The 17,432-nt window shown below is 36.7% G+C and overlaps 1 non-coding gene across 1 annotated transcript; it reads left to right on the top strand.

The window, feature by feature from the left end:
• Window positions 1-1,295: 1,295 nt before the first annotated feature.
• On the top strand, window positions 1,296-1,384 carry LOC113300868. Its single transcript, XR_003335975.1, has one exon. It is a non-coding gene; the product is annotated as a small nucleolar RNA Z101 (small nucleolar RNA).
• The last annotated feature ends 16,048 nt before the right edge of the window (window positions 1,385-17,432 follow it).

Genomic DNA, 17,432 nt, shown 5'->3' with positions numbered 1-17,432 from the left:
ACTTGTAATTTCCTACCCCTAGATATATGCTGCCGACAGGGAGAACCTAATCTAATCTTATGATCTTCGACTTCTCTATTCCGCTATTCGATTCGACTCTAGACTCTAGAGGAGGAGCGTTTTTCACCATCATCAGAGAAGAAGTGTGATTCGATAAGTTGAGAAGGAATTGACTCTCATCAGAGAAGAAGTGTGATTATCAGTCATCATCAGAGACTCTCACAGAAGTAAGTTATGAATGTTTAATTTTGATGTTCAAAGTTAGGTTTCATTTTCCCCCCAAATCGACTGCATATTTTGATGTTTAATTTTGATGTTCTTCTAATCTAATCGAAACCCTAAGCCCTAAGGAAGTCATGAATGTTTCTATGTTTTTAATTTTTGAGATTCTGAAAATCAATTTTTTCCAGATAAAATTAGGGTTACTAAAAAATTATCAAGTTTGTATAGGAAATTGGTTTCTGAATTCACTAAATCTGATTTATATGAGAAAAAGGGTCATGGGGTTGCAGTTGGTTTCTTGTTGTTGTTAAGAAATGAATTATGATGATTTCTGTTACCGCTTCTCTCACCAAAGAATCTTCTCATCTGTGATGTTGGCTGTGTGTTTGATCTTCTAAGTTCAGTGTGGTTTCTCTTAGAAATTCTTTAAGACAAACTGTTCATGAAAAGATGAAGATTAGACTTTCTAAATGGGATGTTCTTTTTCTATGGTGATTTGATTTGTGATTACTATTGGTGGAAGGAACATCAGAACATGACTAGCAATTAGAAATTAAGGTTTCTTTATCTTTCATTTCTCAAATTGTTGATTCCACTGTTCTTGAAGTTTTTTGATTTGAAATGTTGAAGTGAAGTCTAACTTTTGATGTCAATCACTGTTTATGAAAAAAGGAAAAATGGAAATTATCTATTTTTGGTTACTTAATTGATTGATTAGAAGGGGTCTTTAAAATGTGGAATAAATATTGGTTTCTTCAATACTAAATTCATTATTTTTTTCTTGCTTTTGTGATTAGGTTTTGAGTTTCAGCTGCAAATTTCAGGTCTTCTTGGATTTCACTCATTCTTTAAGTTGGTTGTTGCTGCTACTGCTGCTGTACATTCAAGGTTTGTCACTGTACATGACTTGCTTTACTACTTAACTGATTAGATTTATGATTTCTTTGTATTTTGACATATGAGAAAAGACTTGTTTAAGCTCATACACAGTTTACTTCTTAATCCTCACAGTCATATCCATTTTCATACTTTTTGTTCTCGTGCACATTCTCTGACATTTGTAGTTTAATATGATATGGCAAATGAGGAACAATATATCAAATGGGTAATTTTCATCCGATTGTTCAGTGATGTTAAACACCTTGGAGATCTGATGCCTAAATCTTGATTTATTTTGATTTGAATTCTTTGTGATTATTTAGTTGATGAAGAGAGAATGTGATTAGATTATTTAGTTTGAAGGCCTAGTTAAAGTTCTTACTGAATGCTAATTTGATTGATTAAAAGGCCTTTTAATTTGGCAGTCAGTCAACCCTTTCATTAACCTTTATAAAGATATGATGTTTTACATATTTGATTGAAAAACCCAAATTCCAGCCAAGGATTCTCAGAATTTCTCTACATGCCATGTAGCCTCAAAATTCCTTGTAGTATCTGTATCCTCTCTTATTTGGCGAGTTTTGCTGGTCTATTATATCTTCTATCCCTTTGTGCTGATCCCTTTGTGCTGCACTTACAAACATGCTGGTATCTGTATTTCCCTTGTTCGTTGTGTAAGATATCTCACATATTGTGGTCAATACTAAGATATCAATGATGAAGAGAGAATGATATGATGATTTATTCAGCAAGTGTGTTTTACTAATACTTTATTCATGTTGTTCTCAGAATGTATGAAAGTCATAAAGCATCCAACAGAGTTGGAACTTCAGGCAGTCAACCAAATTCCGAACAACCAGAACAAGAAGATCAAAGTGTTGAATATTCAACAATTGCTTCAAGTTCAACACCTTCTTCAAGTAAGAGATTAGCAGAAGTAGCGGATGAAAATCATCCACTTGTTGTTGCTTTGTTGAAGAAATTGCGTACAACAATGTCACCGGCATGGGATGAATTCACTAGGAGAATCATTGTACAACCTGTAAAAGGGAAGACAGATGAGAAAGAAGCTGTACTTATGGGTGAATGTCATCATTGTAAAAGGTTAGTACCTGCTCAGAGTGAACAAGGAACTACCCGCTTGTCTCAACATCTAAAAACCTGCCTTGAGAAGCCTGAAAACAAGACAGGCCAGAGGAAGATTAGCACTGCATTTAAAAAAGGAGGTAATAACCAAGTTAAATTACTTAATTGGAAGTATGATCCTATTGTTATGAGAGATTGCCTTGCTAGAATGATTGCTAAGCATGATTGCTAAGCATGATTACCCTATTAACATGGTTGAGCATTTCTACTTTAGAGAGTTTGTTAAGGCTTTAAACCCTGCTGCTAAAATTCCATGTAGGGATACAAGTAGAGCAGATGTTATGAGGTGTTATGCTGAAATGAAAGATGAATTGTTACTACAATTAGAGAATTTGACTTCCAAATGTAGTCTTACAACTGATATGTGGACTGCCAAATACACTAAAGATGGTTATTGTTGTGTTACATGTCATTTTATAGATGATGAGTGGAATTTTAAAGCCAAAACCTTAGCTTACATTGTAGTGCCGTCACCACATACATGAGATGCTCTCTCAGATTTTATCAAAACTTGCACTTTGGAATGGAACATAGATAGGAAATTTTTCGCTTTGACTGCTGATAATGTTGCAGCTAATGGTGTTATGATGAGAAATCTTATCACTTGGATATACGGTAAAAATTGTTTGTTGCTTGGAGGAAAAATGTTTCACATGAGGTGTAGCAACCACATACTGCATTTGATTGTATTGTATGGCATGAAAGTAGCTGCTGAGTTTATAGAGGCTATTAGAGATTGTGTTAAATATGTAAAGTCTTCACAAGCTAGGAAAGAAAAGTTTGATATAGCATTGGCTCAATGTAGATTGTCTGGAGAAGTTAGTTTAGATGTGGACACAAGGTGGAACTCCACTTTCATGATGCTTAAGAATGCAATTAAAATGCAAGAAGGTTTTGAAAGACTTAGTGAGTTTGATTCTGATTTCGATATTCTACCATCTAAACAGCAGTGGGAACAAGGAATATAAATATGTAAATGTTTATAGGTTTTTAATACTGTTTCAACTCAATTTGCAGGGATTAAGTATCCAACTGCAAATCTGTATTATAATGGGGTTTATGAAATTAACAAATGCATCAACAGTTAGGAAGATAGTGAGTTTTTTTATATCAAAGAAATGGGGTCGAAAATGTGAGAAAAGTTTAATGGATATTGGAGTGAGAGTAACTTGATTATGAGCATTGGAGTGGTTTTAGATCCAAGGTATAAGGCAAAATGGGTAAGGTACACATATAAAAGAATGTTTGGAGATGATAAAGCTGCATAACTTTATGAGAAATTCAGAACATACTTGTTCAAAGTTTACAATGCATATGAATCTCAAAACAGCATTGTAGCTCCTGCTTTCTTTAGAAACTCTGTCGCTCGCATGAATGTAAGAAGCTCAGGTGCATCTAGCATAGATTATGCTAGTTTTGTGTTGGAAAATGATGAAGATGATGTTCAGAAATCTGAGTCAGAGACATACTTAGCAGAACCAATTCTTCCAACTCTAACATCTCAAGATGAAATGAACTTTGATATATTGGTTTGGTGGAAGATGAATGGTTGTAAGTATCCAAGTCTGGCAAAGATAGCAAGAGATGTATTGGCTGTGCCAGTGACTAGTGTGGCGTCAGAGTCCATGTTCAGCGATGGTGGAAGGGTCCTAACAACTCATAGAACTTCACTAAGTCCATATTTAGTCCAAGCATTGCTATGCTTAAGTGATTGACTTCCATACTTCTTTGATGCAGGTAAATCTTCGTTTCTTTTCCTTTACTTAATTCTTTTCCTTAAGCATTGCTATTCATTTAGATCCAGATTCAAACAGCTACTGTTATTGTTGAAACACTCATCATCCTTTGATGGGTAGGCTTTCATTTAGAAATGATTATCAACTGGTAACATATCAACTGACCTGTTACAGTTCTAATATTGTTGAAACATTCAAACAGCTACTGGTAACATATCAACTGACCTGAAATTAAAAAAAATAATATTGTACAGGGTTGGTTCCAGAACTGTAACATTAGATGAGCTACCATATTAGAACTGTAACATATTAATATTAGATGAGCTACCATATTAGATGAGCTACCATATTAGAACTGTAACATTAGATGAGATACCATATTGCACTTGTTCCAGAACTGTAATATTAGAACTGTAACATGTAAAAGCATATTAGATCTCATACACTAGTAGATGAGCTAATATAGTGTCCAAGTATTGAGCTACCCTAACCAGGTTTTTGTGATTGTGAATGCAGATATGGAAGTCGTCGACTGAAGTTGATGCAAAATGAAACCAGCAAAGAAGATCTAGCCTGTTTGAGTGTAGTTTTTTGTTTGTAGTTTCAGACTCTGTTATTTGTTTTTTCATGTGTGATGTGACTGAGGTGTTTGTGTGGTTTGTATTTCTTACACCTGAACAAAAAAGACTGTCAAAAAACTTGAAGAACAACCTAAATTTTCAGCATTTGCTTCTGTGACAGGCGTTATCGGATTTTAATGGATAAATATCCGTTATCCGATAGATTAACGTTAACGATATCGGTTTGTATTTTTGATATCCGCCGGATGTTAACGGACATCGGATATCCGATAATTCTTAAACTTAACCTTATCGGATTGTCTAATAACCGGCGGATATTTATTCGTTGACAGCCCTAAAACCAGTACTTAGGCACAACTTGTATGCAAACAATAATTTAGATATGGACGATAAGAAAATAGCTCGACTAAACGGAAACAATTTTTCCAAAAGTATACCTGATTATTAACACATCTTACTGATAGGCGCATTGGAATGTGCCTAAATTGTCCTCAATATTTCGTATTGTTGGTACTCGTTTTCGTCCTTATTATGGTGTTTTGTGTATTTTTAGGTATTTTTGGAAAATAAATATTGTTGGAAAAATCGGCTCGAAAAATCACTCGGAACACCCCCGGAGGACACTTGCTATACGGAGCCCAGATTTGGTTAAGGGGCAACTAAATTACTAAGGGGCACCCCAAAAAGGCAGCTGCTATTCGCACCCTACAACTGGTTAGGGGGACACCATCTTCTTCGTTTGAAACTTGAAAATTGGCGGGGAAAATGTGGCAGCTCTCTGAGAATTTTCGGTCGAAATTTGAAGATGTTATAGTGTGATTCAATGGCTAAAACTTCACGGGAACACTTGACTGAGATATACAGGCGTGGTATGGGCTTCAAAATCATCCGGATTTGGTTGGATAATCGGCAGTGAAGAAAACAGGGTTCCTCGGGTTTTGGTTGCTCCATCACGAGTTCTGTGTAGTTGGCGTGTGGATTGATAGAGTTTTACTTCTGGTGGAACGTGAAAACAATGCCCTGAGAGTATATCGACATCAGCAGGCGTGTGAAGATGCGAGAAAGGAAAGAATATTTCCTTTATTATTTTTTCTTTACTGTCGAGATATGGGAAGATTTTCTGGAGTAATGAGCGAAGATTCTTAGTCCAAAGGTGTATAAATAGGCTAATGGGGTCGAGCAGGAAGGGGGATGGAGAGTTTGGGAGAAGTATAGAGCATTAACAGAGCGAGAAAATCAAGTTACAGGAAAGTTTCTGCTGTTGCTGCTGCCATTGAAGAACACGAAGAACGGACAGACCAGGGCAGTCGTTCTTCAACAGTGATAACGACTAACACGTGAGGGTCTTAGAATTACCGTCAGCAGCAGTTTATTTCTATCGTTTCTGTAACAGTGTTCTGCAACAATTATAAGTGTTGCAAACACCCGATTTACTCAATTATTTTCCTTTTCATCATTTATAAAACACTTGTGAGATTCAATGAAATATTTTGAGAGGTTTTCCAACATGATGATGAGCTAATTCTCCCACAACCAAGGCAGTGAGGAAGCTATTTACGCATGAATAATTGGTAATCATTTATTTCCTCTAATTTATAATTTATAATTCACTCAATCACTGCTTTTGCAGAGTTTTTAATTGTTTGCAAAACTTTTCTTCATTAATTGTGATTAGATTAGATAGGTTATGCTTTGTTTAGATAATCTATGCTTAGGGATACAATTAATTTTCGAGAATTTTCCAGATTATTTGTGAATTAAGAAATAAGAGTCTTAAAATATAATTAGAGTTTTGGATTGTTTACCATAATTTATTCATGTGTAATAGTGAAATCAGTGTCTTGGTTGTTTTCTAATATCTTGAAGTCAATTTTGTAATAAGTTTTCTTTGTTTTTAAATTTTTATTAAGTCTAGAATTCACTGCCTTCACAAGTCTTAAAACAACCCTTTTATCACTATCTACAACAACTTTGAAAACACATCACTTACTCAACAGGATTTTTATGAGTAAGTTTTTTAACCCTTGTGATTAATTAGCACAAGTATGAGCTTTAAGCTCATTAAAAGATTTGTGTTTACGATCAAGTCTCTTTTTCCTTCTGAATCTAGAGAGGGATCCCTTTTGATGTGAAAAACTATCATAGAACTTACTATCATCAAAATACAAGACATAGTTAGAGTCCTTACCCGAAGAGTTTTGAATTGAGGAGGATGACAACCTGTTGACAATTTCTTTGTACCCTTCAATTATCTCCTTCAGGTTCTTTCCCATATCATCAATTTTTATTCTTTCTCCTGGGATTTCGTTCATATTAAGGGTAACGTTGTTTCCCGAGGAAATGACTTAATCTTTCCTTAGATGATGTTTATTAAGACATCTATTCTGCTTTTGAGCATTCGAGGAACTCATTGAACTGACCTTCCTGGTAGCATACACAGGGTAAGTACGAAAACCAATTGGTTTAAACATACGAATGTCAGTTACACCTTTGAGAATTAAGTCTAAGGTGTGTTGAAGTTGAACTAAGGAGTTTTTATTCAACTTAGAGTTTCCCTTTTGTTTAACAGAACTCTTTGTCTCACAGAAGAGACATACTTTCTGATCACAAGAATGATTAGATAATACAGTCTTAATAGTCTCATTAGGAGATTTCTTCCTTCCATGTGATGTAGAACATCCTTGATTAGAGGAGACTAACACATCATTTCTGATTGAAAGGGATTCTAATTATACTTCTGGATCTGGAACATTTTCAGTCGTAGCATAAGTACTTGGTATATTAGACTGCTAAGAGCATCCTTGAATAAAGAGTTTACTCCAGTGATGTTCAATTTCCAAAGCATCCTTTTTGAGGCTAGCCTCAAGAGACATACGTGAAGAATGATCTTCTGTATTTTCTTTGAATTTGCAGTCTCTTACTACACCAAGGAGAACATTGACATGGTGTTTCAATCGATTAAATATATCAGCTTGGATTCTAATAAGATTTAGAATCAATTCACTCTCTTCAGCTGTTTCCCGTCCATTAATAGAGATGGCCTCTTTTGGAGGGTAATCAGAATGACACATGTCAGAGCCTTTCCGTCTTGTTTGAACACAAGGTTCGTCTATATTTGAGATTGAATAATCTTTCTCTTTAATAGAAATAGGCTAGACAGAGCTTTTTTTTCTGGTGACGCGTTTACCAGAGATACTACTCTTGTCCATAGATCAGATCGCTACAAACACAGACTTTTGGCGTCTTGAACGTGTTTGACTGCTCTAAAAGAAATTGAAAAAGCGGGGGTCTAACAACCACACCCAATATTTCTCTTAGCAATCTGTATGGACAAACTCCAATATACTTCCTAGAGAATCAACTAGACAGTCAGACTCAATCAAGATAAAAGTATATCAAAGAGTTAATATCTCAATCTCTCGATTTGACCTATACTCAAGCAAATAGAAATCTGCGAGTCTTTATCAAATACTAGAGAGATAACTTGGATGGTAGCAAAGACCAATATCCAAGTGTCAATGAATTTAGATCAACAACCAAAGGTTGGATATTCTAATTTATTGAACCTAACGCACAACCTACGATATTTATATTATAAAGATAAACAATATAATGCGGAAATAGAAATAACACAGACACCAGAATTTTGTTAACGAGGAAACCGCAAATGCATAAAAACCCCGGGACCAAGTCCAGATTGAACACACACTGTAGTAAGACGCTACAGACACTAGCCTACTTCAAACTAACTTCGGTATGGAATGTAGTTGAACCCCAATCAATCTCACACTGATCCAAGGTACAGTTATGATCCTACGTCTCTGATCCCAGCAGGATACTACGCACTTGTTTCCCTTAGCTGATGTCACCTACAACTAAGAGTTGTTACGACCCAAAGTCGAAGACTTTAATAAACAAATCTGTATCACACAGAAAAGTCTATAGTAATAGATAAATCTGTCTCCCACAGAAATACCTACGAGTTTTGTTCCATCTTTTGATAAATCAAGGTGAACATGAACCAATTGATAAACCAGACTTATATTCCCAAAGAACAGCTCAGTATTATCAATCACCTCACAATAATCTTATGTAACTACACAAGACACAATCGAAGCAAAAACGATTTGATTTACTCGAATCGATTTATGAACTTTATAGCCACGGTTTGCAAACTTGCATTCCTTAGTTTATATAAACATGAGTTCACAAACTATAGTCTTTACATATAACTTAACTCAAGTTCGCGGACTGGGTTCGGGGACTTAAGTTCCCAGAAGGAGTTCTCAAAATCCAGCAGATTTTCTCGGGTCGAGAACTTCCGCCAGTTCGCGGACTGGGTTCGCCGACTGAGTTCGCGGACTGAGTTCACGGCTCTTGTTCCGGTTCTCTTGATCAACAAAGTTCGCAAACTTAGGTTCAAGGAATAAGGACTTATACATATATGTGTTTCCACAATGCTTATATCCACCATTGGTTATATAGTCTAAACTCTCATTTCAATCATTGAAACATTCTTATATAATGTACTAATAGTCGTTAGACATAAAGAATCGACCATCGTCATCAAAGCCCATTTCAAAGTGATTGAAACATAACATGACTTTCGTCACTAGGTAAAGATAAGTTTGGCCAAAGCGAAAGCATACCGACACATATTTCGAGAAATAGATAGGCGAGATAAACTCGGCTCGAAATAGCAAATGTGTATAATCAAAGTCTATATAGCACAACGTCTTTTGTCTCAACATAGGAGATAGAGTAGATATACTTTTGAGTGATAGATAAGTTCAAGTCTCCATATACCTTTTAGTCGATGAAGATACACTAGTTCCTTGAGTAGTCCTTCGTCTTGTATGATGATCTCCATGGAGTTCTTGAGCTCAACTACACTTTATATCCTAGTCCGAGACCTTAGCTATAGTAGACTAGAAACCAAGACTTATAGTTTTGATCACTAACATTGACAAACATGCTTGAGATAGAAACGCATGCGAGGTCGACCGAGCAATGCTCTAACAAATCTTATTCTCTCGAAAAAAATGGCTCAACAACCTGCCTCATGTGTCAAAGTCATACGTAATGACTGAAGGAAAATATATGACGATCACTTATGACTTTCTCAGGTCAAAACACAATTATACCGCGTGAAGGAATGTCTAGAAGATTTCCAGAGAACTATCCCATCAACAAAGTTACCACAAATCAATTGTTCAGCCACATCCATAGTTCTGCTAGTCCTAGAAGGCGTACATTGTTCTCCCAGAAGAAACATATTATCGATAGATTATTTGGATAAACAAGTTCACATGAATCCCTGTCATGACACATAGTAGAGGCGGAACAACAACTTCATCTTATTCAGGAAGACACTCTACAAGACTCTCCACAGACGTCTCCAACCCACAGAGTATCGTTTTCTCTCCTTAAGACTCAATCTCTTATGCTACAAGGGTTTTACCTCATTTTTCCAAGCATCCCAAATCGATGAGATTCCCTAGTCATATATCAAACTGGGAATAATGAAGAACCATACGTCACACACCCACATGACCAACATGAGGTATCCCAGACATCCAGTTTTCATGTAACGGATTTAGAAACTATCAACGCAAGAATCTTAAAAGATCGGGATACATCAAGACCATTCAACTCCTCAAAACCACATTATTGCATGTTATTACTTGGGGATTATGAGATTAGAGTTCGACCTTCGACCTTCAAAATCGTGAAGGGGACTTATCTGTGACTCGAGAAATATCGCATGTCTCTCCAGTCTTGTCGAAATTCTTCTCCATCAACATTTTCTCTGTACTCAGTAATTGCAACTATGTCCCGGATCAAGATAAAATATTTTAGGGTTTTATACGCGTGCACAAAAATTATATCAAGTATAAGAAGCATTCAAATTATCCCTTAATAATAAACGCAAGCAGGAGCAAACTAGGGTTCAAAATCTGTTTGAAGAGGAGTTTATAGTTTCCCATCTACTCAGACGCGACTCATACTTTAGTCACATGACTCGACGAACTAAGACAAATGGGTAGAGAATTCGACAATGTGCCATTGATAAAAGTATTCGTCCATGTCTCTCCTACCATGTGTTAAACGGGCATGATGTTTCAATACATGATCCAAGAGATATCATCAAAATACTAGAAGGAATTGATGCTTAATCTGTGGATTCCCGAGTTCAACTTTACATGTGCTTACTATTGACTAAATAATCTCAAATTCTATATTTCTCACTACTACATGAAAATTGAGTCTCTTCTGATCGATAGTTGGGGTCAATCACTAAAATCGGACGTCAAACAAAGTTTCTACAATCTCCGGAGTGAAGATCGCGCAAGGAAGGACCTCCTACTACGAATTTTACTTAGGGTTTTCATCCACCCGCACAACAACAGAGCCAACTAGGGCTTTCAAAAAATTAAGAACTCATGAGGGTCTTCTTCCTTTACAAGATGCATACACAAAAGGTCCAGATATGGAAAATATCAACCCTGAAGAACAGAGGCCTTTAAAGAAAATCTCTTGATTCATGTTTAGCTGCTTCACTTTGGCATCTGCATTTCGAGCCGACTGCTTAGCATATACCATCTCTTTATATATTATTTTTCATTCCAGATTAAGAAACTCTGTAAAATACGAGGACCTGAATTCAAATAACCTCACCTCAACGGACCCTGACAGAATCGAGCCACTATCGCAACCACCTCATATTGAAAGCATAGATTATCACAGGTTGTCACCGAGTTCCCATGTTTACAAGATCATCATAATCAAGACCGTTCGGAGTTATCATTCTCATGATATAATCCGTCGTCCACCTCATCCGCATTCTACCAAGGTCGAACTCATTCTCACCATGAAGAGTACTCTACAAATTAAGAGAAGATCAGTAAGGCTGCAAAGTTCAAACTGCATAAGTTAAAATCAAGGGAAATACGTTTTCTTCACGACAAAGGATATTCAACAATATTCGATGGATGTGCTCCGTCTCTTCGGGTTTCTTTTACGCGAGAATTACTGAAAGATGGGGACTGATCGGGGGCTGAAGCATCGTCAAAAGAAGATATTTCTATTATATTTCCAGCAAGTACATATTCAGTATTTCCCATGTCATGAGTCTACAAAAACAAGATGGAATCAACCAAGGCATATTGAGATATGAAAGTAAAAAACAAAAACAAATTTAGGCTTGGGACTGAATTTGTTTCAAAAATAGGATTAGGGTTCATGGAGACCAGAGCCACGTCTTATAAGGGAAGTTAATAAAGTAATAATACCCAGGAGGAATACTCAAGGCGTCACAACATGCAAAGGATCAAGGGATATGGGATCCTCTTACAATTAGGATTTCTGTACACTGCCGTGAGAAAACGCGCTAACTGATGAAAATTCGTAAGGTATTTTGGAGTACTGTCTTGAGGAAATATGTTTATCTATGTCTCTGCTACAACATATCCAAAGGGAACCTCAAACGGATAATATATCTAGGATATGTGTTCCCAACATCGAAGTAAGCCCAATCTGAAACGCTTCTGAAATTCTATACGGGATTCCTGATGACAAAAGTACGTGACAGGTTGACTGACCTAAACAACTCGGAATTGGGTCATTATTTTTGTGTTGAATATATAATTATTTTTATTTTCAAATTGGGGTTGGGATCTCAAATCCCACATCTTATGAAGATTTTACAACCATTCTACACAAGTCTGTCAAACCTGAAGTTTTTTGACGAACACCCGAACGAAGAGTCCTGATACAAATAAAACGTGTAAAACAAGGATGGAACGACCTCCATACCTAGGTCACGCCCAAAATAGGTTGAAAATAGTTTTATTTTCAATCCTAGCTCAAAAGGGAAGCCATCAAGAAAAAGGAAAAGGAATTAGAGCAAAAAGAGGAAATTAAGGCAATTTTGCTCACATAAGGAAACCTAGGCTTTTCCTCCTTCAAAAAATTCCTCCAAACCATGGAAAATACCTTTCCCACTCGTGTAAAAAAACTTTCCAACTCCAATGAGACATCATCCATTCCCTCGGAATTTTTCAGAAGAGAAATTTGAAAAGAGAATTAGGGTTTTGACCAAAAAGCCATAATTTCAAGAGTTTTACAAAGAAAGGGATTTATCCAAAAAGGAAAGAGGCAAGACCCTCACACGAGAAAGGATGCTTCTATAGATTATTTGGACGTCACATATTCTCTCGAAATTTTTTTGGAAGAAAAAAAAAATTAAAAGAGAATTAGGGTTTTGACGAAATAACCTTAATTCTGGCAAGGTGGATGAAAATTGGATTTTTCTTCTTATAAAAGGGAGTCGATCCTCTCCCCATTCTCTTGGAAGATTATCTACACCTACTTCAATCCCTTTTAGCTCATTTCTCTTCAACAAAAACAAGCTCATAAGGAATTTTGACCAAAATACCCTTATATTGTAGATTTAACTATTTTCAAAGGAGAAAGCCTTAATACAGCTAGAGACCGACCAAGCTCTCATCTACTCATTTAAAAGGCCTCATGCACATGAATATTGAGTTTTCTAAGTGTCCGAAGAAGAACGAGATTGAATATCCAGAAAGCAGAATGTCAGAGAAAATAAAGGGAGTTTGGCTAAAACAAGGAAGTTGGAGTTCAAAATTTTCAAAACCAAGACCAGACATGTGCCTCTCTCCCTATATCAAGTTGTGATCATGACTAAAGAGTCTCACTAAGTCTTTCATGTCAGAAAAATCATGCTCATATTAGTTTTTAACGAAAATACCCTTGAGTTTCAAAGATTGGTATTTTCTCTCGAAAAGAGTGTCTGATTTGTATAAGGGATCGAACAAGTTCTCGTCATACAAGGTGCTAGCCCCACAAGATAGATTCGCACCTTCCAAGCCTCGTCAAGCCTATCCAGAGAGTCTGAAGGAGTCAGACGCGAACAAGAGGGAAATTAGGGTTTAGGTACAGTACAAGCCTGAATTCAGAACTTGTATGGGATATGAACTCTGTAACTGCAAAAGCAAGTGCCAATTTATTATCATAGGATTTTTTCCAACTTCATGGACAGCCAGGAAGCCGCTCAAATCTCTTCTCTTCCCCAAATACTCGCTTGCACAAACTCAGAAGCTCAATGACGCACAAAGAGAAAATTTGGGTTTTTCCCAAGTAAACTCTAATTTGCAAATCCCATTCAACCAAGATTGAAGTTTCTTATGCAAGACTCTATTTCCATGACGTTTTCCAATGCAAAAGGTCTAACAGTATTTCAATTCCAGGGACAATTCCAAGCTCAGAGTGGAGAAGGAAGAAATTAGGGTTTTGGTAAAAGAAACCCTGATTCGCAAGTCTAGTCTCTCAAAAACGGAAATTCTAATGCATCGAGGCTCAAGTGTCGTAATAGTAATGTCTTCTAATACAAAATTACAGAAAGCTCCCAAGTCCAGAGTAAATTCGAAGTTCAGAATCGGAGCAAGCAAGGACTAAGCATCGGGGACTCCGTAAAAAAGTTGTAAATTTGTTCCTGAACGCAACCATCTATATACTCATCATAGAACAATCAAGGTTATACTCTGAGTAGGAGATTTAATGTAGATGGTGAAATTTGGATAAGGGGCAAAAGCGTCATCTCAAGACCGTAGACAAAATTCAACTCTCACGAGAGAGATTAAGCCCTTGTCCCTCAAGGCATTCTTAGCCATGATTTCTAGTATACGTCCCCGCAAGACACTGCTGGTGGTGATGTCGTGACTCCTAGCACACATCCTCAACGAGATACTGCTGGTCACGTAGGTTCTGTAGAGCGTAAAACGTCCCCGGCAGACTTATGAACCAGAACAGCCATAATTCCAGCATGTCTTCGCGAGACGCAGCTGATTGTGATGCCATGATTCCTAGTATACGTCCTTAACGAGATGTTATTGGTCATGTAGGCTCTGTAGATGCATAAAAACGTCCTCGGCGGACTTATGACCCAGAGCGGAGATTTGCATATCTCCTGTAAGCACGACTCACCCTATTGGAGATCAAAGACTGATTCCTAGTACATCATCGCGAGATACACTGGTCATTCTGCTCTAGGCTCTGACTCGACTTACTGAGTTTTCCGGACAACTCCTAGGACATCCCCGCGAGATACGGTGGTTATTCTACCTTTGAGCCTTTCGACGGACTCCTAGGACATCCTTTCGAGATACACTAGTCTTCTTGGCTCATCATATGGACACACAGTTGATTCCTAGCACATCTCTGCAAGATACTGAAAAAGCGGGGGTCTAACAACCACACCCAATATTTCGCTTAGCAATCTGTATGGACAAACTCCAATATACTTTCTAGAGAATCAACTAGACAGTAAGACTCAATTTAGATAAAAGTATATCAAAGAGTTAATATCTCAATCTCTCGATTTGATATATACTCAAGCAAATAGAAATCTGCGAGTCTTTATCAAAGAGAGATAACTTGGATGGTACCAAAGACCAATATCCAAGTGTCAATCAATTTAAATCAACAACCAAAGGTTGGATATTCTAATTGATTGAACCTATGATATTTTAATTATAAAGATAAACAATATAATGCGGAAATAGAAATAACACAGACACCAGCATTTTGTTAACGAGGAAACCACAAATGCATAAAACCCCCGGGACCTAGTCCAGATTCAACACACTATATTAAGCCGCTACAGACACTAGCCTACTTCAAACTAACTTCGGTCTGGATTATAGTTGAAACCCAATAATTCTAACACTGATCCAAGATACATTTATGCTCATACGTCTCTGATCCCAGCAGGAAGCTACGCACTTGATTCCCTTAGCTGATCTCACCCACAACTAAGATTTGATACGACCCAAAGTCGAAGACTTTAATAAATAAATCTGTATCACACGGAAAAGTCTATAGTAATTGATAAATCTGTCTCCCACAGAAATACCTACGAGTTTTTGTTCCGTCTTTTGATAAATCAAGGTGAACATGAACCAATCGATAAACCAGACTTATATTCCCGAAGAACAGCTCAGAATTATCAATCACCTCACAATAATCTTAATCGATGCGGCGAAAGAAGATATTGTGGAATCACAAACGATGAGACGAAGATGTTTGTGATTACTTTTATATCTTGCCTATCGGAGATATTAATCTCAAGCCAATCCTTGCGATTGTACTCGTACGATAGAATATGCAAGATCAGATCACACAACTACGAGAAAGTAGTATCGTTCTGGCTTCACAATCCCAATGAAGTCTTTAAGTCGTTAACCTAGTTTAGAAGAAGAAACCATAGGTTAAAGGATAATCGACTCTAGCTATGCAACTAGTATCACACAGAAGGTGTGGGATTAGGTTTCCCAGTTGCTAGAGTTCTCCCTTATATATTCTTTCAAATCAGGGTTTGCAATCAATGTTATCTTGGTAACAAAACATTCAATATTCACCGTTAGATGAAAACCTGATTTAGATTCAAGCTAATATCTTTCAAACGTTAGATCGAGAAACCTAGGCTGTTACTAGGCCTGTCAATATTTGTCCGATATCCGGTATCCGTTTCCGAGTATTCGAGATCCTATAGGATTTTATCCGTTTTATCGGATATCGGATATCAGATCGGATATTTTATCGGATATTTCTTCCTTAACATATCGAAAACGGATTAGACCCCATCTGAAATGTTAATATCCGATATCCGATAGTATATGAACTTATTTGTAATTTATCCTAATTTCGAGTCTAGTATCGGATATTATCGGATAAATATCCGATAAGTGTCAATTATGAAAATGTTTTACAAAGGTTTTTAAGCTTTTTTGTTATAACCGGATATTATCGGATATTTATCGGATATCCGACAGCTTACCCTATCGGAATCGATATCTGATTTTAATATCCTATAGGATATTATCGGATATCGAATATCCGGTAGTGCTTAACATGTCGGATATCGGATTTCTAAATATCCGACGGATATTCTACCATTGACAGGCCTAGCTGTTACACACAAATGAAATGTACGATTTTAGGTTTGTGTAACCGTACCCAAACATGTACATTTGTTGGTTCAATAGTAATTAACCAAATGGTTAACCATATGACTACTTTCATATCAACCAATATCTTCTTCACCATAACCAGTTCAAATGACTCAAATGAACTAGTTACAGAGTTGTTCAATTGCAAGGAAATATTATGTAACTACACAAGACACAATTGAAGAAAAAACGATTTGATTCACTCGAATCGGTTTATGAACTTTATACCCACGGTTTGAAAACTTGCATTCCTTAGTTTATATAAACATGAGTTCACAAACAATCATCTTTAGATATAACCTAACTCAAGTTCGCGGACTGGGTTCGCGGACTTAAGTTCCCGGAAGGAGTTCTCAAACTCCAGCAGATTTTCTCGAGTTGAGAACTTCTACCAGTTCGCAAACTAGGTTCGTGAACTGAGTTCACGGTTCTTGTTCCGGTTCTCTTGATCAACAAAGTTCGCAAACTTTGGTTCAAGGAATAAGGACTTATACATATATGTATTTCCCCAACAATGATTATATCCACATTGGTTATATAATCTAAACTCTCATTTCAATCATTGAAACATTCTTCTATAATGTTTTAATAGTCGTTAGACATATAGAATCGACTATCGTCATCAAAGCCATTTTCAAAGTGATTGAAATATAACATGACTTTCGTCACTAGCTAAAGATAAGTTTGGCCAAAGCGAAAGCTCACCAACACATATTTCGAGAAATAGATAGGCGAGATAAACTCGGCTCGAAATAGCAAATGTGTATAATCGAAGTCTATATAGCACAACGACTTTTGTCTCAAGATAGGAGATAGAGTAGATAGACTTTTGAGTG

Source organism: Papaver somniferum, chromosome 7 (genome assembly GCF_003573695.1).
Source record: "Papaver somniferum cultivar HN1 chromosome 7, ASM357369v1, whole genome shotgun sequence".
Taxonomy (NCBI): Eukaryota; Viridiplantae; Streptophyta; class Magnoliopsida; order Ranunculales; family Papaveraceae; genus Papaver; species Papaver somniferum.
This window is presented reverse-complemented; position numbering and strand designations above follow the sequence as displayed.